General features: G+C 34.7%; 1 protein-coding gene across 41 annotated transcripts in view; it reads left to right on the forward strand.

The window, feature by feature from the left end:
* Positions 1 to 22,359, forward strand: part of CNTN4 (contactin 4) — a 1,001,048-nt gene that overhangs the window by 208,448 nt on the left and 770,241 nt on the right. For 8 of the 41 annotated variants that reach the window (XM_084989188.1, XM_084989179.1, XM_084989173.1 and 5 more), the window contains one exon: positions 4,902 to 4,933. The exons of the other annotated variants lie outside the window; for them this stretch is intronic. The gene's annotated coding sequence lies outside the window, so the exon portion shown is untranslated. The remainder of the gene's footprint in view (positions 1 to 4,901; positions 4,934 to 22,359) is intronic. 41 annotated transcript variants of the gene reach the window in all.

Below are 22,359 nucleotides of genomic sequence, written 5' to 3' on the forward strand. Positions count from 1 at the left end.
TATTGTTGATTGGTTGTTGTCCCCTTTGTCTCCAGGGTATTTCCTTTAAAATCAGGATATATCAAACAACTGCTTACACAGGATGTATTTTTTCACATTTTCTGTCAATGAGAAGCAAGCACAGGATACTGCTGTCCCTGTCAGCCAATCTGGTCTGTACTGTGCTCCTCTGAGTCGTATTCTGTAGTGTATGTTGTTCATTAGTCTACGGTCTTTGTCTGATGCTTTTTTTCCCTCTCCTGTTTTAGTGAATCATTTGCACAAAAATGTCTGACCAAATACGTGTTTTCAACATAAAGAATCAAAGCAAGACTATCACATTGCCTATTAAAATGGTGGTTTTAGAGTAACTTGGGTTTTTTTTTTTTTTTTTTTTTTTTTTTTTTTAGGGCCACACCCATAGCATATGGAAGTTCTGAGGCTAGGGGTTGAATCAGAGCTATAGCCACTGCTGTAGCCACTGGCCCACACCAGAGCCATAGCAATGCAGGATCCCTAACCCACTGAGTGGATCAAACCCTCATTCTCATGGATCTTAGTCAGATTTGTTTCTACTAAGCCACTACGGGAACTCCCAAGCTTGAGTTTTTTTTCAAGAATGCCTTATATCCAAGATAATTAGGAATCTATTTTTACAAAAAACTTGTTCACAAATATTCATAACAGCATTATTCATAATACCCAAAAAGTATATGTATTCTGCATATGTCCATCATTCAATAAAAGGATAAGCAAAGTGTGCCTTTCACAAATGGAATGTTAACCATCCATTAAAAGGAACAAAATAACTATACATGCATGACTGAAACCTGAAACTACAAAATTTGAAAACAGTCAGACACAGAAGGCCATATCTTGTATAGGTCATTTATATGAAATGCTGAGAACAGGCAAATACATAGAAACAGAAAGTAGATTAGTATTTGCCAGAGGCTGGGAATAGAGAACGGAGAGTGGCCACTGAATGGACGTGGGGTTTCTTTTAGAAGTTATAAAAATGTTGTGGAATTAAATAGTGTGATAGTTGTATTGAAAACTAATAAATTGTACACTTCAAAATAGCTCATATTAACATAACAAAATCCACCACTTATCTCAGTAAAAAAATAAAACGATGTTACAGTGAACAGAGGATATAAAAAGAAGAAGCCTCTAGAATTAGTGGAAATGCTTTGACATTAATAAGAACATCCTAGGTCTAGATTTCACGATAATTTTCAAACACAGATGAGCATTTGCAAAATAATAATAACACTGAATGCAGGAATGCATTTGGATAAGAAACACTTATCACAACCCTTTATAATGCTAAGTTAGTGGGTATTCCAGTTTCCATGAATGTATTCCCTCTCCCCCACAAAAATAAAAGCACATAATTAGCCGTTGAATGGTCAAAAGGAAAATAGAGTAATATATTCACATATCTGTCACTGAATAGGTTCACAAAGTAATAAGTGCCATGTCTTGAAGAGTGGGGTACAGAAGAGAGAGTAATCGTTACTGCACAGCTGAGTTGGATGTAGAGAGACATTTCATCAGAGAGGTTCTATTTCAATTAGTTTTGGCATAAAGTTCTTCTCTGTGGTGTGGGTGAGGAGGGAATAACATGATCAGTAAGAGCTTTCATCTCACCTTAACTCTTTTTTTCTGTCCAGGAAGGGCAATCATTTCTGCATTGAACCCAGTGATTTCTTTCCTAAATATATTTGATACAGCTTCTGGTCCTTATTTTTGGTTTATTTTGAAAGGTTTAGTTTTCCAACAACTTCCACATTTCTACATTTCTGCTCAAGGGAGGTCATTAGGACCTTTTTTTTTTTTTGGTTCTGTAAAAGCTAAGAAAGCATATTTCCTTTTATGAATTTTTCATATGCTCATTTGATGCTTGTGTGCTCTCTGCCTCTTTGCCTGGCCTGAAATCTGCTTCTTACTCATCTGGTTCATCTCTTGCTATTTGCCAATGCAAATGTGAGACCAGAAACAGCTAAAATAGTTAAGGGCATGTTGGCAAAGTGAAAAGGGAAAGAGAGCCAAATAGAATAAGCACCCAAAGAGGGAAAGGATCAGGGATGATAGATTTATGAGTTTTAGGTAGAAGGAAGGAAAGAAAGGAAATGGGGAAACAGTTGGGAAGAAATTAGAATGATGGCTGTAGACTGGATATAGTAAAGGAAATGACTTCAAGAACGATGCAAAAGGGAGTTCCTGTCATGGCCCAGTGTAAAAGAATCTGACTAGTATCCATGAGAATGAAGGTTCTATCCCTGGCCTCGCTCAGTGGTTAAGGATGTGGTGTTGCCATGAGCTGTGGTGTAGGTCACAAACTTGGTTTGGATCTGGCTTGGCTGTGGCTGTGGTTGTGGCCAGTGGCTACAGCTCTGATTCAACCCCTAGACTGGGAACATCCTGCCACAGATGTGGCCCTGAAAAGACAAAAAAAAAAAGAAAAAAAAAGATGCAAAAGTTCAGAACAGGACATAATTTTTTTGTAATTGAGTTGCAAGAATGCAGAAGTAATTAAGTTATTTACAAATTTGGTTTTCTTTAGGCTCATCTATAATATACATTCAAAAACTTACCTTGCTCTGGTGTTGAAGGTGGGTTTACACTTTTTTGGATATCTTGCAATAATTATCTCATTCATCCTTATAACATTTCTAAAGGGTGGTTTGAAAACAAATCTTTTAATATTCTTCATGAATCTTATTTCTACCATCTCCTCATGATTGCTTAAAATGAAACAATTATATGACATGTAGTTTCAGTGAATTTATAATATAGCATCACAGTTGGGGTTTTTTATATAATCATATTATTGAAGGATAGCAGAATATGCCTCTCCAAAACATGCCACTCTTGTGTAAGAATTATTTTGGACTGTAGACAGTTGAGAAGAAGCAGATATAGGAAAGGATCCTTGTACTGTGTCTGTTTGATTAAAAGCAGGAGATAAATTTTCAAAGGTGTCACTCTTCATCTCTCTGCTAGAAAAGACAAAAGTTAATCAGCTGAGAACTTTATACCATATTGACCTGGAAATGGCAACAGAAGAATCTGTATGAGACTTTGCTAACTAGTTTTTTCTGTCATTGCTTTACCCATCCTACATGTTTGCCACCCTTGGAAGAATAAAAGTCCTGTTCTTTATCCACAAATGTATTATTCTTTGTTAAAGATGCTATCTATATAAGCCAGAGTTCTAAGCCACCTCTTTGAACTACTCAGTGTTCCTTGGGTATCTCTCAGGACCACATGGGGAATATATGTTGTTTATTTATTTATTTATTTATTTTTTAATAAGTTTTTTTTTTTCTTTTTTTTTTGCTATTTCTTGGGCCGCTCCTGCGGCATATGGAGGTTCCCAGGCTAGGGGTCGAATCGGAGCTGTAGCCACTAGCCTACGCCAGAGCCACAGCAACGTGGGATCTGAGCCGCGTCTGCAACCTACACCACAGCTCACGGCCATGCTGGATCGTCAACCCACTGAGCAAGAGCAGGGACCAAACCCGCAACCTCATGGTTCCTAGTCGGATTTGTTAACCACTGCACCACGACGGGAACTCCTATGTTATTTATTTATTTATGTTTTTATCTTTTTGCCATTTCTTAGGCCACTCCCGCGGAATATGGAGGCTCCCAGGCTAGGGGGCGAATCGGAGCTATAGCTGCCGGCCTACTCCAGAGCCACAGCAACTCAGGATCTGAGCCACGTCTGCAACCTACAACACAGCTCATGGCAACACTGGATCCTTAACCCACTGAGCAAGGCCAGGGATTGAACCCACAACTTCATGGTTCCTAGTTGTATTCGTTAACCACTGTGCCATGACGGGAACTCTGCTGGGGAATATATGTTAATAAACTTCTGTTTGCTTGTCTCTTGTTAATCTTTCTTCTATTATAAAGGTCTTGGCCAAGGATGAAACTTATTTTTCCTATCCTACATAATTGTAATTTTCTACTGTAGAATATTTCCTTTACGTAATAAATGAAACCTAACTCCTACAATACGTCTACTAAAATAAGCCAGTATCTTCTTTTGGGGATGTTCGTTTTTAATAGTAATAAAGTATTTGACAGTAGTGGAAGAGTTAATCCACACATACAGTGGACTGAAAGTTAGGAAAATCTTAAACATTTAATAATATGTAAAGTATTCCTTATGTAGGAACATAAATATATTATAGGAAATTAGTGATATTAAATTTGTCCACATAACACACAAAAGGCTTGAAAAATATGTTAATGATTTATTGGTTGTTGTTGTATGAGATAGGTAATAGGAGTGATTTATGTATACTATGTTTGCCGGTTTACCTACCATGATATGCTTTAAATAATAAGAGGAGTGATAAATAAAATACATACAAAATGAAAAGTTCTCAGTGTACCTAAAATAGTGGTTTTATTTTTTTCTAACAAATGCAAAATATGGAATCAGAGATCTTAACTATTAGCAAACATGTAGAATATGGAATTGGTAATTATTACCTCAACACTTAGAAAAAGTATTGCAAGGTGAGTAACAAATACATAGTTAAACATAATTAAAAAGTTCTTATTCTGCAAAAAAATTAAATAGAGTATAATTAGATGAATGGTCTGATTAAAAAAAAGTTTATCTAGTTCAATTACTGTTGATGAATCTGTTTAATGACATTGCAATTGCTTATTATTCTGTCATAGCATAATTTCATTAATGACACATATTAAAATTATTGAAGTAGAAACATCTTAAATTGCATTGGGGCATTGGATTGCCTAACAAGTTTCTTCTTTCTTTCCCTATACTGTACCTTATTTCTTATAGTCTAAATATACTGCTATGTAGGAGGGATAGTCAAGTGAGGACTTCCTTAATCATATCAAAATTATCATTGCTTATTCTCCCCTTATTTCAGTGTGTTCACTTGAGAAAAGCACAACTATCTAGGTAAGTAGATCAACACAATTGGGTCACTGATAATTCTAAAACCAGTAGATTATAACCAATGTCATATTAATGATGTCCATCTAGGTACGTTTTCCCTGTGTTTAGTTAGATAAATAAATGATTATGTATTCATCAAGTGTTTTATGGCCTGCATTTTACAAGCACTTTTGTCATATGAACATCTTTCATGTTAGAAAATATTACTCTCCATTATTTTAATGGCCAATTATTACTCCATTTAGGAATTACAGTTTATTTAACTAATCTTCTATATCTTGAGGATAAGTTCCTGAAGAATAATTGTTGAATCAAAGAATGTATATTTTAAGCTTTTAATGCATTAGTAAATTTCCATTAGGAAAATTTGTACCAATTTACATGTCTACTCTGAATTAAAGAACAAGTTTAGCCATACCTTTGCTAATTTGGGGAGGCATTTTTCTTTTCATTTGCCATGATTATAAACAAAAAAGAATATTGTATCTTAATGAAGTGTATTAATTTAAAATTTTAGCTGTATTCAATTTAATATATCTCTATGAGATTGCCACCCCCTTTCTTTCTTTCTGTTTCTTTCTTTCTCCCTTCCTTCCTCCTCCTCTCTCTCTCTTTCCATACATAAATCCAGATATATTACTTATATAAACCTTGTGAACCTGTACTGTATTGATTTTTCTATTGATTAGAAAGTGGTGTACTTCCCTTTCTTCAAATGTATAGAACTAAAAATATAGTAAAAGCCGAATGGAAAATAACACAATCCTAACCATAAAGGGTCTAGTTAGCTTAATAATACATGGCTATTAAATAAAGCTTGTAAAGATATATAAAAATGCCAGAAACAGAAAAATATGACAATTTCTAAATAGAACAACTATCCTAAAATATGTTAAGTGCATTTTAAAGGAGTTTTTACTCAAAATAACTGATTAGTGTTTGAATGGGATACACTACAGCTGACTTGGTTATATGTTCATTTATGTTTACAATATAACTTTTTTTTTTCACAGAACATAGTGGAAGCTGTAAATATCTCTGGATTATTCAAGCATGCAATTGATCCTATGCTTAGTTTACTCTAACATATTTTGAAAGGGACATACATGATCTAGGAATGCTTAAAATATGGAGAAAAGATTAATCACAATGGTATGAGAAGTGTTTGAAGAAACCAGGAAAGGTTTAGTTTCAATGATTTAGAAGATTCAGGAATGGCGTCTTTGTATACAAACACTAGAGGGACTGCCAGTGCAGATTTCATGTTTTGATTATAGTCTTAAGATGTAACAAAGAACTGTAGATTAAAAGAGGAGGAATGTCATATTTGTTGTAGAACAATGTTCATAGTTCAAACATTCCTATGAGGAAGATAATGGGATATTTTTTCCTTGGACCTCTTTGTTCAAAGACTGGCCGTTCATGTGGCAAGATTATTGTAGAGATGATTTTATCAGTTGATGGTTGTTACCTTTAAGGCTATTTCCAGTTTAGAGATTAAATGTGAGTATAAATGTGAACAACTAATGGAATTTATGCCATCCCATTCATTGTAGCTCTAGGATGTAATGTGTGAAAATAGATGCTATTTTACAATAGTGCATTAGTAAACCCTAAAGTCTGAAATTAGCTGGATGATTATAATGATTTTTTTTGTGAACTTAGTAAAGACTATGTTCATCTTCTGAATTATATTACAAGAATAAAAATCTAATAAATTTTGCTAATTAAATTTTAAATGATTAAGTAGAGAATTAAGATTTCATTTTGGTTGTATTAATTTTATAAAGAAATATGAAGCACAGAGGATTTCTATCACTGATGGCAATTTTGACAGAAACACTATTGTTTCATAATGCAGTGAAAAAAATTGACAGCAGAATTAGCAAATAAATTGGAGTAGATGTTAGTAGAAATAAAGCAGCATGGATTTGAAAAGAAAACAAGGAATGGAGGACATTGCTATGAAGGTAGATTAAAGAAATGGGGAAAGATTGCAACATGCAGAGATCTTCAGATAGTTTCAGTTTGAAATAGAATAGAGTAAGCCATATGAAGTATGTAACAAAATTTATTACAAACACATTGTTATCAAAAAAGTAGGATAGTAGGAGAAATATAAATCTGAAAAACAGAATGAAAACAACTCTTGTTTTCATTGAAAGATAACTGGTAAATGTTAAATGAGCACGTAAATAAAATAAGTTAAATGAAATAGTCTAAGTTACTCAAGTTAAATAAATTATTTGTTCAGTAATATAGAAAAGGTAGAAAAAGTTATTTCAAGGAATAGAATTAAATGAAAGCAATATGTGTAAGTATTAAAGATAGATAGTGAGGGATTAAGATGGCAAATAGGACTGGAGCTCAATTTCTCTCCTAAAAACAACAAAATTTACAACTAAATGCTGAGCAATCTTCAACCAAATGGACCAGAAACTTTCAAAAAGATAGGCTACTCCAGAAGACAAAGGTGATATAAGCAATCCAATACCTCCTGGGTGGGAAGCCCCACAGACTAGAAAGTAACTGGTTTACAGAGATACTTCTACAGGAGTGAGAGTTCTGAGTCCCACATCAAACTCCCACGTGTTTGGATCTGGCACTGGCAGAAAGATTCCCCAGAGCATCTGGCATTGAAGGCTAGTGGGGCTTGTGCACAGGAGCTCCACAGGACTGGGGGAAATGGAGACCCAATTCTTACCAAGGCTCACACAGACCTTCACATGCATTGGGCCCCAGGGTGAAGCAAAGACTCCATAGGAATTTGGGTCAAACCTGACTGCAGTTCTTGGAAGACCTCCTGGGAAAACAGGGGTGAATGTGGCTTGTTGTGAGGGAAGGAAATTGGAAGCAAAGCTCTTGGGAATATTCAGCAGCATGCCTTTCTCTGGAGGTGGCCATTTTGGGAAAATCTGGACCCACCCATCAGCACTGAGAAGCCCCAGGCCAAACAACAATCCAAGTGGGATCACAGCCCAACCCATCAGTAAATAGGATGCCTAAAGTCCCCCTAGACATACAGCTGACTCTAATCCCATCCAGAGACTAAGCCCCACCCACCAAAGGGATAGGAATCAGCTCTACCTACCAGTGGGCAGGGATCAGCCCCTCCCGTCAGGAAGCCTACAGCAAGCCCTCATACCAACTTCAACCACAAGGGGGGAAGACACCAGAAGTAAGAGAGGCTACAACTCTACCATCTGTAAAAGGTCACCACACCAGAAACCTATAAAAATGAAAAGACAGAGAACTATATCTCAGATGAGGCAGGAAAAAAAAAAAAAAAAAACCCCGAAAATCAGATAAGTGATTAGGAAATTCTCAGCCTCCAGGAAAAAGACTTTAGACTGTTGATGCTGAAGATGATGCATGACATTGGAAATAAACTGGAGGCAAAGATGGATAACTTATAGGAAACACTGAGCAAAGAGATACAAGGTATGAAACTTAAACAAGAGATGCAAAATACAATAGCTGAAATAAAAAACTCACTAGAAGCAGCTAACAGCAGAATACAGGAGGCAGAAGAACGAATAAGCGAGGTGGAGGATAGATTAGTGGAAATTACGGATGCAGAACAGAAAAGAGAAAAAAGATTGAAAACAAATGAGAGTCTCAGAGAACTCTGGGACAACGTGAAACGCACCAACATCCATATTATAGGGGTGCCAGTAGGAGAAGAGAGAGAGAAGGAGACAGAAAAAATATTCCAAGAGATAATAGCCGAAAACTTCCCTAACATGGGAAAGGAACCACTCACTCAAATCCAGGAAGCACAACGAGTACCATATAAAATAAACCCAAGGAGGAACACCCTGAGACACATATTAATCAAACTGACCAAAATTAAAGACAGAGAATCTTGAAAGCAGCTGGGGAAAAGAAACAAGTCACATACAAGGGAACCCCAATGAGGTAATCAAGAGATTTTTCAACAGAAACTCTGCAGGCCAGAGGGGAATGGCATGATATACTTAATGTGATGAAAGGAATAAACCTGAAACCAAGATGACTTTAGCCAGCAAGGTTCTCATTCAGATTTGAAGGAGAAATCAAAACCTTCACAGATAAGCCAAATCTGGGAGAATTCAGCACCACTAAACAGCTTTAGAACAAATACTAAAGAAACTTCTCTAGTCGGAAAAGAAAAGGCCACAACAGGAAACAAAAATACCACAATGACAAGGCTCACCGTAAAGGTGTATATACAGTAAAGATACGAAATCATCCATGCACAATTATGCCACCAAAATCAGCAATCATGAGAAGAGGTGGGTATAAATGCAGGACACTGGAGATGTACATGCAATTACGAGAACAACAACTTAAAACAATCTCATATATATATAGACTCTTATGTCAAAACTTCAGAATAAATGCAAACCAAAAATCTACAGTTGATACACAAACAAATAAGAAAAGTCAACTCAAATGCAACAAAAAGATATTCATCAAACCAGAGAGGAGAGAACAAGAGACGAAGGGAAGAAAAAAAAGAAGCAAAAACAAATCCGAAGCAATTAATAAAATGGCAATAAGAACATACATATCAATAATTACCTGAAATGTTAATGGACTAAACGCCCCAACCAAAAGACATAAACTGGCTGAATGGATACAAAATCAAGATCCATATATATGCTGTCTTCAAGAGACCCACTTCACTTCTAGGGACACATACAAATTGAAAGTGAGAGGGTGGGAGAAAATACTCCATGCAAACTGGAATCAAAAGAAAGCTGGAGTAGCAATACTCATATTAGACAAAATAGACTTTAAAATGAAGAATATTTTAAGGGACAAGGAAGGTTACTACATAATGGTCAAAGAATCAATCCAAGAAGAAGATAAAACAATTTTACATATCTACGTGCCCAACATAGGTTCACCACAATATATAAGGCAACTGCTAATAACCTTAAAAGGACAAATCAACAATAACACAATCATAGTGGGGGACATTCATACCCCACTTACAGCAATGGAGAGATCATCCAGACAGAAAATCAATAAGGAAACACAGGCCTTGAATGAAGCATTAGACCACATGGACTTAGTAGATACTCTTAGGACAGTCCATCCAAAAGCAAAAGAATGCACATTCTTCTCAAGTGCACATGGAACATACTCTAAGATTGATCACATCCTAGGCCACAAATCCAACCTCAGTAATGTTAAGAAAAGTGAAATCATATCAAGCATTTTTTCCAACCACAACACTATATGACTGGAAGTCAACAACAAGAAAAAAACTGCAAAAAACACGAACATGAGGAGACTAAGCAATATGCTACTAAACAACCAATGAAGCACTGAGGAAATCAAAGAGGAAATTAAAAAATACCTAGAAGCAAATTCAACAAAGACACGACACTCCAAAACCTATGGGATACAGCAAAAGCCATTCTAAAAGGAAAGTTTATAGCAATACAAGCTCACCTTAGGAAACAAAAAAAATCTCAAATAAACAAGCTAACTTTACATCTCCAGCAGCTTGAGAGAGAAGAACAGACAAGACCAAAAGCTAGCAGAAGGAAAGAAATCATAAAGATCCGAGCAGAAATCAATGAAATAGAAATGAAGAAAACCATTGAATGATCAATGAAACTGAAAGCTGGTTCTTTGAAAAGATCGACAAAATTGATAAACCCTTAGCCAGACTTATCAAGTAAAAAAGAGAGAGGACTCAAATCAATAAAATTAGAAATGAAAAAGGAGACGTAACAATGGTCACCACAGAAATACGAAAGATCATAAGAGACTCCTACATGCAACTATATGCCAATAAAACAGAAAACCTAAAAGAAATGGACAAATTCTTAGAAGGGTACAATGTTCCAAGACTAAACTAAGATGAAATAGAAAAGATGAATGGACCAATCACAAGAACTGAAATTGAAGCCGTGATTAAAAAACTTCCAACAAAAAAAAGTCCCAGACCGGATGGCTTCACAGGTAAATTCTATCAAACCTTTAGAGAAGAGCTAATACCTATCCTTCTAAAACTATTCCAAAAAATTGCAGAGGAGGCACACTCCCAAACTCATTCTATGAGGCCACCATCACCCTGATACCAAAACCAGACAAAGATACTACAAAAAAAGAAAGCTATGGGCCAATTTCACTGATGAACGTCAATGCAAAAATCCTCAACAAAATACTAGCAAACCGCATACAACAATACATTAAAAGGATTGTACATCATTATCAAGTGGGATTTATCCCAGGGGTGCAAGGGGTCTTCAATATCTGCAAATCCATCAGTGTGATTCACCACATTAACAAACTGAAGAGTAAAAACCATATGATCCTCTCAATAGATACGGAAGAGGCCTTTGACCAAATCCAACACCCATTTCTGATAAAAACCCTTCAGAAAGTGGGCATAGAGGGAACCTACCTCAACATTATAAAGGCCATATATGACAAACCTACATATATGTGGGCTCTCAGTTGTGATAAGCTGAAAGAATTCCCACTGAGATCAGGAACAAGACAAAGATATCCACTCTCTCCACTACTATTCAATATAGTCTTGGAAGTCTCAGCCACAGCAGTCAGAGAAGTAAAAGAGATAAAAGGAACCCAAATTGGAAAGGAAGAAGTAAAACTATTACTATTTGCAGATGATATGATACTATACCTAGAGGATCCTAATGACTCTAACCAGAAAATTGTTAGAGCTCGTCAATGAATTTGGCAAAGTCGCAGGATACAAAATTAATACACAGATATCAATGGCATTTCTATATGCTAACAATGAAAGATCAGAAAGAGAAATTAGGGAAGCAATTCTGTTTACTATCACATCCAAAAGAATAAAATGTCTAGGAGTATACCTATCTAAAGAGACAAAAGACATGTACTCTGAAAAGTATAAGACACTGATGAAAGAAATCAAAGATGACACAAACAGATGCAAAGACATATCATGCTCTTGAATTGGTAAAGTCAGTATTATCAAAATGACTATACTACCCAAGACAATCTGCAAATTCATTATAATCCCTATCATAGTACCAAGGAATTTTTTCACAGAACTCGAACAAAATATTTTAAAGTTTTTTTGCAAGCACAAAATACCCAGAATAGCCAAAGATATCCTGAAAAAGAAAAATGGAGCAGGAGGAATCCGGCTCCCTGACTTTAGACTATACTACATTCATCAAAACCGTATGGTACTGGCACAAAATCAGAAATATAGATCAGTGCAACAGGATAGAAAGTCCAGAATTAAACCCCTGCACCTACAGCCAACTAATCTATGATAAAGGAGGCAAGAATATACAATGGAGAAAAGAGCCTCTTCAATAAATGGTGTTGGGAAAACTGGACAGCTACATGTTAAAGAATGAAATTAGAACACTTTCTAACACCATACACAAAAATAAACTCAAAGTGGATTAAAGACCTAGATATAAGACCAGACAGTATAAAACTCTTAGAGGAAAACATAGGCCAAATACTCTCTGACATAAATGTCAGCAACATCTTCTCAGATCCACCTCTTAGAGTAATGACAGTAAAAACAAAAATAAACAAATGGGACGTAATTAAGCTTAAAAGTTTCTGCACAGCAAAGGAATCCCTAAACAAAATGAAAAGACAACCCACAGAGTGGGAGAAAATCTTTGCAATTGAATTGACTGACAATGGATTAATCTCCAAAATTTATAAACACTTTCTCCTCTCAATACCAGAAAAGCGAACAAAACCATGGAAAAAATGGTCAGAGGATCTAAACAGTTATCCAAAGAAGACATAGAGATGTCCATAAAACACATGAAAAGATGTTCAACATCACTCATTATTAGAGAAATACAAATCAAAACCACTATGAGGTACCACCTTATACCAGCCAGAATGGCCATCATCAAAATGTCTACAAACAATAAGTGCTAGAGAGGGTGCGGAGAAAAAGGGACCCTATTACACTGCTGGTGGGATTGTAATTGTTGCAACCACTGTGGAAAACAGTATGGAGATTCCTCAGAAAACTACACATAGAACTACCATTTGATCCAGCAATCCCACTCCTGGGCATCTACCCACAGAAATCCATGACTCGCAAAGACACTTGTACTCCAATGTTCATTGCAGCACTATTTTCAACAGCCAAGACATTGAAACAATCTAAATGTCCATTGACAGAGGAGTGGTTCAAGAAGGTGTGTTACAGATAGACAATGGAATATTACTCAGCCATTAAAAGTAACGAAATACCAGCATTTTTAGCAACATGGTTGGACCTAGAAATTACCATGTTAAGTGAAATCAGCCATACAATGAGACACCAACATCAAATGCTTTCACTGACATGTGGAATCTGATAAAAGGACAGACTGAACTTCTTTGCAGAACACATACTGACTCACAGACTTTGAAAAATTTATGGTCTCCAGAGGAGACAGTTTGGGGGGTGGGGAGATGTGCTGGGATTGTGGGTTGGAAACCCTATAAAATTGGATTGTGATAATCATTGTACAACTACAAACTGTAATAAATTAATTTAGTAATAAAAAATGTAGTGAGTTTGAAGGTACATAAAACCATCTTAGAACTATAAAGATCTTATAAATCATTTATTCCAACTCCCTATTTAGTAAGTGGACCTTACTCAGTCCAATATTCCTAGAAGGGCTTATTTAACATAGGCTTAAAAGAGGGAATCTATTATTTTAGAAGTTACATTCTAGATTTAAATAGCTTTTATTTATAAATTTATATATAAATATGTATAAATTTATTCATAAGTTTTCAACTCTATATTATAAATATGCAAGAAGGAAAACATCAATTAACTTTTACCCAGCCTCAAACAAATTCAAATGCCTTTTGGATAAAATGTCTGCCAATTGGTGTGGAATAGGAATTTGGAATTCTCTTTTTGTTGTTGTTGTTAATGTGTTGAAATTCCACTTCTCATTGTAAACATGGGTAGGTAAGAGAGGTACAACTAGAAAACGAGAGCAAAGGCTGGTGTTGATATGGCAGTTAACACAGATTTTACCAAGAGTGATCTCTCTTGACAGGTTGAAATGGTGGAGGAAGAAGCAGGTGAAGAAACAGATTCAGTAAGGGTTCTCTCTGTATTCTCTGAAAATTGTGGACAATTCATGTTAAATTCACTCAGATCCTCTTTCTGAAAGGGGCGGAGGCATAATTGAAGTGCAGATGGGCCAATTGGAGACAGAAACAGCAGTGCACAAACTGGTAAATGACTGGGCAACAGGCACAGTGCAGCTGTGGGGTTTCCAGGAGATGGAAGTTGAGGTCCTCTGAACTTGATTAGGTTTAATATCATGCTTCTGCATAGATTTAGCATGGGTTAGATCTATGTTTTCCTTTGCACAGTGGTGCTCTAAGCACCCCCTTACTTTTCTGTGTTTAGACCTTTTATCTGTGAAATGGGAATAATAGTTGTATCTCTATCACAGATGAAATTGTGGGAGACAATTGATTTGCGTTTGTTTAGAAACTCCACTCTTGAGCTTTCTTGAGTTTATTATTATTGAAATGGCCAGATTCTCCAAAGAAAAACTTAAGGCACTAATGGAAATTATTTATGATTTTGACTGATTTTTATGAAATCCTTACATTGGAAAATTCAGTAACATCACTTTGAAATGCTTTTATTGAAAAAAAAAAATAGAACAATATATGATGCAAGTGTTTGGTGAGCCTTGTCCTGACTTGTGCCATAGCTGTAAGTTTGGATAACTAGACCCCATCATTGAAAACGTGATAGTTTTCATTCTTTACTCATTCTTCTGCTTTGATTTGCATACATGTTTTACCCTTACCATATACGCAAGCACATTAGAATTTTCTTGGTGGCAGAGAATATATTTGAATAGCATGTTAATTTCCCCAGTACAGAATAAAGAACCTTGGCATTCAGTAAATTCTTGTTCAGAGATTCTTATGGAGAGACTTCAAGCCATACAGGAGACCTCTCACTATTCAAAAATTTATATTCAAAATTAAAATTTCATCATCTAAAATCCATCATTTAAAAATGAGTAACTTCTAACATGCTATTAGACTAGCATAGTCACCCTAGTTACCATTGGTTCCTATTCAGTTCTCTTATAAATATTTGAAGAATGAAATGGGTGTTAAAAAGGCTCAATATAAATTTTTAATTATGATTATTGAATGGATGGTGAGACTTTTTGGTTTGTTTATCACATATTTTACCATAGGATATAAGGTACTATAAAATCATTAAGGGGTTAACTGAAATCTTTATGATACAGTATTTGGAGATCTCTAGAATTCTTTTGGAATGTAAGTGTTTTTATTTGTGTTGCTTTGTTTTGAATTGTAATGTTTTAATTACTTTTTTAAAAGATAGTAAAATATTAATCTATCGCATTATTACCTCTTTAAACCTCCATCACTTATAAAAAGTGACATTTGTATTGTCACTTCTACAGCATTTGTCTGACCCATGTATCTTGTCAGCAGATTTTTCTCCTGAATTTATCCCTAATTGTTTAAGTTTTCTTACAACAGAGTGAACTTTTTAATAGGAGAGATTTTTCACAAAATCCCTTCTGTGTCTCATGATTGCTTTGAGCACAGTGCTAAGCACATTGTAGGTACCCCGAAAATATTTGTTAAACTGAATAAGTTGAAAATGATCAATTTTATTTGGTTTTTCAAGTCTATGCCCATATTTATTAGAAATTTCCAGAATATATTCCACAGTGTTTGTGCCATTTTACATTGTCACCAACAACGCATGGAAGTTCTGTTTGCTCTCATATCCTCTCTAACAGGTGAGACTGTTGGTCTTTTTAACTTTAGCTATATAGTGATTTTGTGATGGTGTTGTATTTTGATTCAGTGTGGATTTTATTGTTGACTATTGATTGTATAGTACCAAATTTTAGGAGGCATATACATGAATTTTCCATTTTATAAAGTGTTTAAAAAGACTTGATGCAAGAAGCAGCACTAACTTTATCTATCTGCATCTTTATTATCCATTTAAAAATAGAAATGTTCGTAGCAATTTATTTTGTTAAAATTTTAATTTTTTCCATTCTAGTTGGTTTACATTGTTCTGCCAGTTTTCTGCTGTATAGCAAAGTAACCTAGTCTCACACACACACACACACACACACACACGTGTGATGATATATATCTAGCATCAAATTCCTAAAAGAGAACATAGGCAAAACATTCTCTGACATCAAATGTGTACAAGTGTTTTCTTAGGTCAGTCTTCAAAGGCAACAGAAATAAATGCAAAAATAAACCAATGGCACCTAATCAAACCAACAAGCTTTTGTGCAGCAAAGGAAACCATCCAAAAAAAAAAAAAATGACCTACAGAATGGGAGAAAATAATTTCAAGTAATGCAGCTGTCAAGGGCTTAATCTCTAAAATACACAAACAATTTATGGACCTCAACAGCGAAAAAACCAACAACCCAGTTGAAAAAATGGGCAAAAGACCTGAATAGCAATTTCTTGATTTGTTGCCCTGAAGAGGCAATGTGACAGATTTAGCACAGTGCTAGACACAACGCAGTCACTCAACAATGTTTAGTTATTATTTTAAGATAAACTAATATTGTGTCATTTTATTATGGTTACTACTGTTGTTCAGATGCTAATTGGGATAGTATTTATTACTCGAATTCAAATCCTGGCTTTTGCCCTTATGTGACTTTGGACAAGTTACTCTACTTTTCCATGTCACAGTTTCCTCATCTGGGAATTAATATCACACCTATTTTATAGGCTTTTTTTGTGATAGTAAATGAATCAATACATTAATGCATATAGTAAGCATTATATATGTGCTGGCTGTTATTAGTAGTAGTAATAACTGCTATTCATTTATATATTTGTTGTAAGTGTATTTCTTTAATAATGAATAGAAATTTATTCAACCACTTTCACTTTAATGTCTTTATGCAGTATTAATTTTAATCCAGTAACTTAGTTTAACTAACTATTCATTGAAAGTATAGGCAATACTTTTAGTCTTGAGTTTGTGCCAGTTATCCATTGCTGTATTACAACCTTTCCAAAACTTTGTGGCGTAAAGAATAGCTGTTTATGTAGGTTATAGTTCTGGGGATCAGCAATATAAGCTAAATTCAACTCATGTTTCCACTGATCTTGGATGCACTGCTGGTCAGCTGGCTCTATTTCCAGGAGTTAACTTGCTTTATAGAGGCAACCTAAAATACTTACCTCTCATCACCCAGCCAGTTGTGAAGGAGTGTTCACATTGTAACTAGGTAGGACAACAGGGTACTAGATGCCTTATATCTAGTGCTATGTTGTTTCTACCACATTTTATTGCCCAGAGCAGGTGGTAGGGTCAGCCCAGACCCAGAGGCCAGGAGGGAGACTCCTCTTATGGTGAGGGGTGGTCTCGGGTGCTGCAAAGTTACATTGCAAACAGAGGGTAGAAGAACTTTATGGGTTTTTCAACAGCTTTGAAAGTTTTCCTTGCTCAAAATAGTATTCAAATGCTTTTTAAGGAGAAGCTGCCTCAAATTCTTTCTGTGAAAGTTATTAAAGAGCATTAAAGTTTATTAGAAAAAATGTTTGTGGTGAATCAACACCACTTTGATTTATCATCATTTAAAAGTAATGAATGTTTGAAGACTAAGAAGAGACCAAACTGAAATGGTTCTGCCTGGGAATAATAATTTGTCTCAGGGAACATAGATATAAATGTTGCCAATTTACCATGACAAAGTGTAGTCAAAAAGAAATGGCAACACACTAGCTTTCACGTTTTATAGAAGAAAAGTGAAACAGTCCACAGATATTGTACGTGACAGTGTAGGCAGAAAGGTGTTCTTTTAGTTTATGTTACCACCTCTTGCCCTAAAAAGCCTATAGTTCCAATGAACTAGAAAATTAGACTTTAAGGAAGAACTCACCTTTTAGATTCCCTTGAAAGATCTTTGCTTTACTAATGTAAAAGTTCTGTTGAGTTTATTATAAATCATGTCACTTATATCTTTTTTCTAAACAGAGTGGAGTTGAAGTTTGGTTAGGTGAATGGTGAAATAAAAAGTCTTTCCTTATGCCTTTGATTGTAGGTATTAATTTAATTTTGAATGCATTAGGGGTTTCAGAGAACTTTTATGTAATTCTCAACAATTCAGGATCTTGTTGACAGAATGTGATTTAAATTACAGTGTAAATTCAGTTTAAGTGTGCTTTAAGTGTCCACTGTAATGTCTTTCCATGGATTTATTAGTGAGATTTTTCCAGATTTGATATTTTGTGTCAGATAAATTACTTGCAACTATTAGAATGCACAGGATGCTTTGTAATTTACATCTAAAAAGAATGTAGGATAGGCTTTGTTTCTATTTTTATTTTTAAATTTCTATCAGTGGGAAATCAAGCAGTCTATATTGTCAAATGGTGTTAAATATTTCAATGCGTTAACAATTACATTAAAATTAAAGAGTACTGTGAAGATTCTGTTAAGTATTTGTTGCCCCTTTAAAAAGGAATGCTATAAAAAATGGTACTAATCAAAGACCACCTTCTAATGCTGCCTACTCTGACCCACATATAAAGTTGCAACTTCCTTGCACCTCTGACTTAACCCTACTCATTTAATCCTCAAGTTATTTTTGGATTTATAAAATGTTGTATATTTCTCTTGTTTGTTCCTTTTATTTCCAGGCCATCTGCATGTGAATTTATTTTTCATGAGACCAGACATTTTTGAGTATTGTCTTGTGGAATGTGTACTAAGCTAGAACAGTGCTTGGTACAAAGTGAACACTAGGTAGAATTTGAATGAATGAACAATTAAATGGATAAATGAATGCATTTAACCAATCCTTAAAAGAGAATGTAATTAGTAATAAATCATCTTTAAATATATATTCCATTTTATATTTAAAAATACTTTAAAATGTATAATTTTAACTTTCTCTGACAGGGCCGTCTTCATCTTGTCAGTCACATTAAAATCTAGTCTCTTTTTCTTTGTATTTAACAGGCTTATTTTCAAACCTGGCTTTTGTCCCTGTAGTTATAATTACTCAGAATACGTATATTAATTTTTTTAACATGCAGTACCTCATCTATTGCTCAGCTCATCTAATTATCTAATTAACCTTGGATTCTGAGAAAGTAGTTCCCTAATTACATTCTGTATGTTTCAAAATGCCCTTGAAACAAATGGGAATTTTAAAATTTGTTCTCCTCTTTTCCCTTTCCCCTTCTCTTCTCTCTTCTGTCCCTCTCTCTGTACCTTTGTCTCTCCTTCTTTTCTGGAACTTGCTGGAGAAGGAATTGCAGGTGTTTTTACATTCAAATGTTAAAAGATAGTAACCCAGTAATCATGCTTAGTATTTACCCAAAGGACTTGAAAACTTATACCCACACAAAAACCTGCATGCAGATATTGATTGCAACTTTGTTCACATTTGCCAAAATGTGGAAGGAAAAAGGCGTCCTTCAGTAGGTAAATGGATTGATAAATCGTGGTACATCCCAATAATGGAATATTATTCAGCACTAAAAAGAAATGAAATATCAAGCTATGAAAGGACATGGAAGTAATCTAAATGTATACTTCTAAGTGAAAGAAACCATTCTAAAAAGCTACAGAATATATGATATCAACTATATGACCTTCTGGAAAAGTCAAGACTATGGAGTAAGTAAAAAGGTCTGGGCCTGGAACTGCTGGGTAGATTTGTTTGTGTAAAGTTCTCAAAATAGATACTAGAATTGTTTGGGAAAATTTTCGGTTTTTATCTTAAATAATATTGTTTTCCTTATAGTCAGGGACCTTGAAAATTACAGCAACAAATGGGTGTTTAGCCCAAATGGTGGAACTAATGTTCTCATTTATAACTGTTTGCTCTTTTCATTTATCCTGGATAAAGGATCAGAGGATATTTAATCAGTGAACATCCTTTTTTTTAAATAAAATATTTTATCAGGGAAACCTAAAAATATCAGGAAAGATTGCCCATTGGTAGCTTTCAAATAGTAGCTTGATTCACCTGCAGGAAGTGACAACTTAGTGTTTAATCATTTTCAAAATATTATTGGTATTATTCCTCAAATCCGGATTTGGGCTAAGCCATCCTTGATGTGTCCTTGACCATTCTTTGATTCTTTGCAAATTGAAATATATAAATCCACCAAATGTTCTGATATTGAGTGCTAACTGTACAGTAGTAATGTTGAAATCTCAAATGCAGACAGATGTATTTTTAGTACCCATTACTGTAGAATAAAAAACTTCATAAGCAAACACTAATTACTTTTGTGACGGGGAGGAAAACAGAAATCCATATCAGTTTAGATTATTATGGCCTGCATTATATCTGCCTATGAATAATCTCTCTTAGCCATTTATTAAGTTATAAATACATTTTTATAAATCTGGTTGACATTCAGATATTTTATAAAACACAATAAATGCCAGAGAAAATTGAATTAAGAAAGCTTGTAATATGCTTTACTACTTGTTTAAAAAATCTGTGGCTGTAATTGCTTTTTCTCTAAATCAAGAATAAATTTGATCCCAGACCAGAGAATAAGTTTTTTTTTTTCTTTCTTTTGTGTGTGTGTGTGTCGGAAGACTTGACCTTTTGTTGATAGCTGGTTTTTAACAGTTTCACCTTATGTTTTATTCCTTTTGATTTGTAAGAAATTTGATTACCAGCCTTGAGCAGAAATCATAATCACAGCCAAAGGAGGCAAGTCATTTAGGGAATAATAGAGAGTTGTTTGAACACAGTGTGAAGTCTGACTTGGCTGAGTCAGATACACACTCTAATAGAGCATGTGTGTCAGACTTCAGAGTGGAATCCACTTTTGGCTTCCATAAGCACTTGTGTTGGATGTGTCCATTAAGCCATCAAACATGTGATTCAGGCTGGCTTGTCCTGTCTTAAAACAAACGAACCTCTATATGATAATAACTAGATTTAAAAATTCACTTCCACTTTCTATACACTTCCCCAAACATCAAAATATAGTCTGAAATTGGGAAGAGGTTTACAGTTGGAGCCAGTTGTTATTCATTATACCATAAAACTCACTAATGTATATTTTTATTTAAACTGGAATTGAGCTTATTCCTATTTATACTTTCCTTTGTGAAAGAAATGTTATGGGATAAGCACACTATTTACTTGGTAAACCTTCGAATCATTTGATTATGAAGTATAAAAATAAACTTGTAAAAATATGTTATGGGGAAATCTTAGTTGGAGTTAATTGGGGTACCCTCGCTAAAATCGTGACAGCTCTTATTTTTGAAATATAAGCCTGTTTTCCAAGATTAATTCTCCTGCAAGGAAATCTGAGAGTCAGATCATAGTTAGCTTTTACTTCCATCCAGAGTTCCTCCATTTTCTATCCATTTTTTAATGGGAAGTACATGAAAGACAAAGAACTCACTGTTTCTCCCCACTGTAGAAGCTAAGGAAATATTTGTCATTTTTTCCCATATTGAAGGAGTATCCAAGGAAAGAGCATCTAAGGAAATGTTGGGATGTCTCATCAATAAGTTTATTAGTCCACCGAGAGTTTTATTTCTACCTAACAGTGCTAAGCAGTCAGTGTGTACTCGGTTAATATTTAAGAATCAACATGTGAATGGAATTTTGAATGATCAAGTGCCCTTTTGTAGGCACATATGTTACCCACAGTGGCAGCCACCAGGTTTCATAAGACATTCTGGAAGAAGATGCTTTGGTTAGCAGTAATAACAGATCATAGTTACTGTATAAAATATTATCTACAAATGCTTTTAATATATAAAAATTATTTAATCTTAAAAGCTGTGAAGTATAGATATTGCTGCTATCTCTACTTTCAGATAATATATTGAAACTTAGAAAAGTTAAGTGATTTTATCATCATTCCAGAACCCTTGAGTGGTAGAACCATCCATGATATAAATCTGCGGTGTTATTAAAAAAAATAACAGCATTATTTCAAAATAATATTACATATATAATTTACATACCATATATTTCACCTCTTTAAAATGTGCAATTTAATAGTTTTTAGTATATTAACAGTGAATAATAATTATATTGTCACCATAATCAATATTACAATTTTTTATTGTCTCTCCACCCCCAAAATAATAAAACCTTGTACTCATTAGCAACCACTGCTTTTTTTCCCAAACTTAGTATCTCCCCTGTCTTAGGTAATCACTCATCTGCTTTCTGTCCTCATATATTTACCGATTCTAGACATTTCTCATAAATGGAGTCAATATTATGGGGCATTTCAAGACTACCATCTTTTACTTAGCATAGTATTTTCAAGATTCACGTTATAGCATTTATCAGTACTTCATTTTTTATGGAACCATACTCCACTGTGTGGATATACATTCAATTTGTCATTTAGTTGATGGGTATTAATTCATGATATTTAAGGCAAAACTTTCT

This window comes from Sus scrofa, chromosome 13, assembly GCF_054392235.1.
Source record: "Sus scrofa isolate SSC_HxYL_T2T_F1_AM1 chromosome 13, Sscrofa_HxYL_maternal_Yorkshire_Landrace_v2.0, whole genome shotgun sequence".
In the NCBI taxonomy this organism is placed as follows: Eukaryota; Metazoa; Chordata; class Mammalia; order Artiodactyla; family Suidae; genus Sus; species Sus scrofa.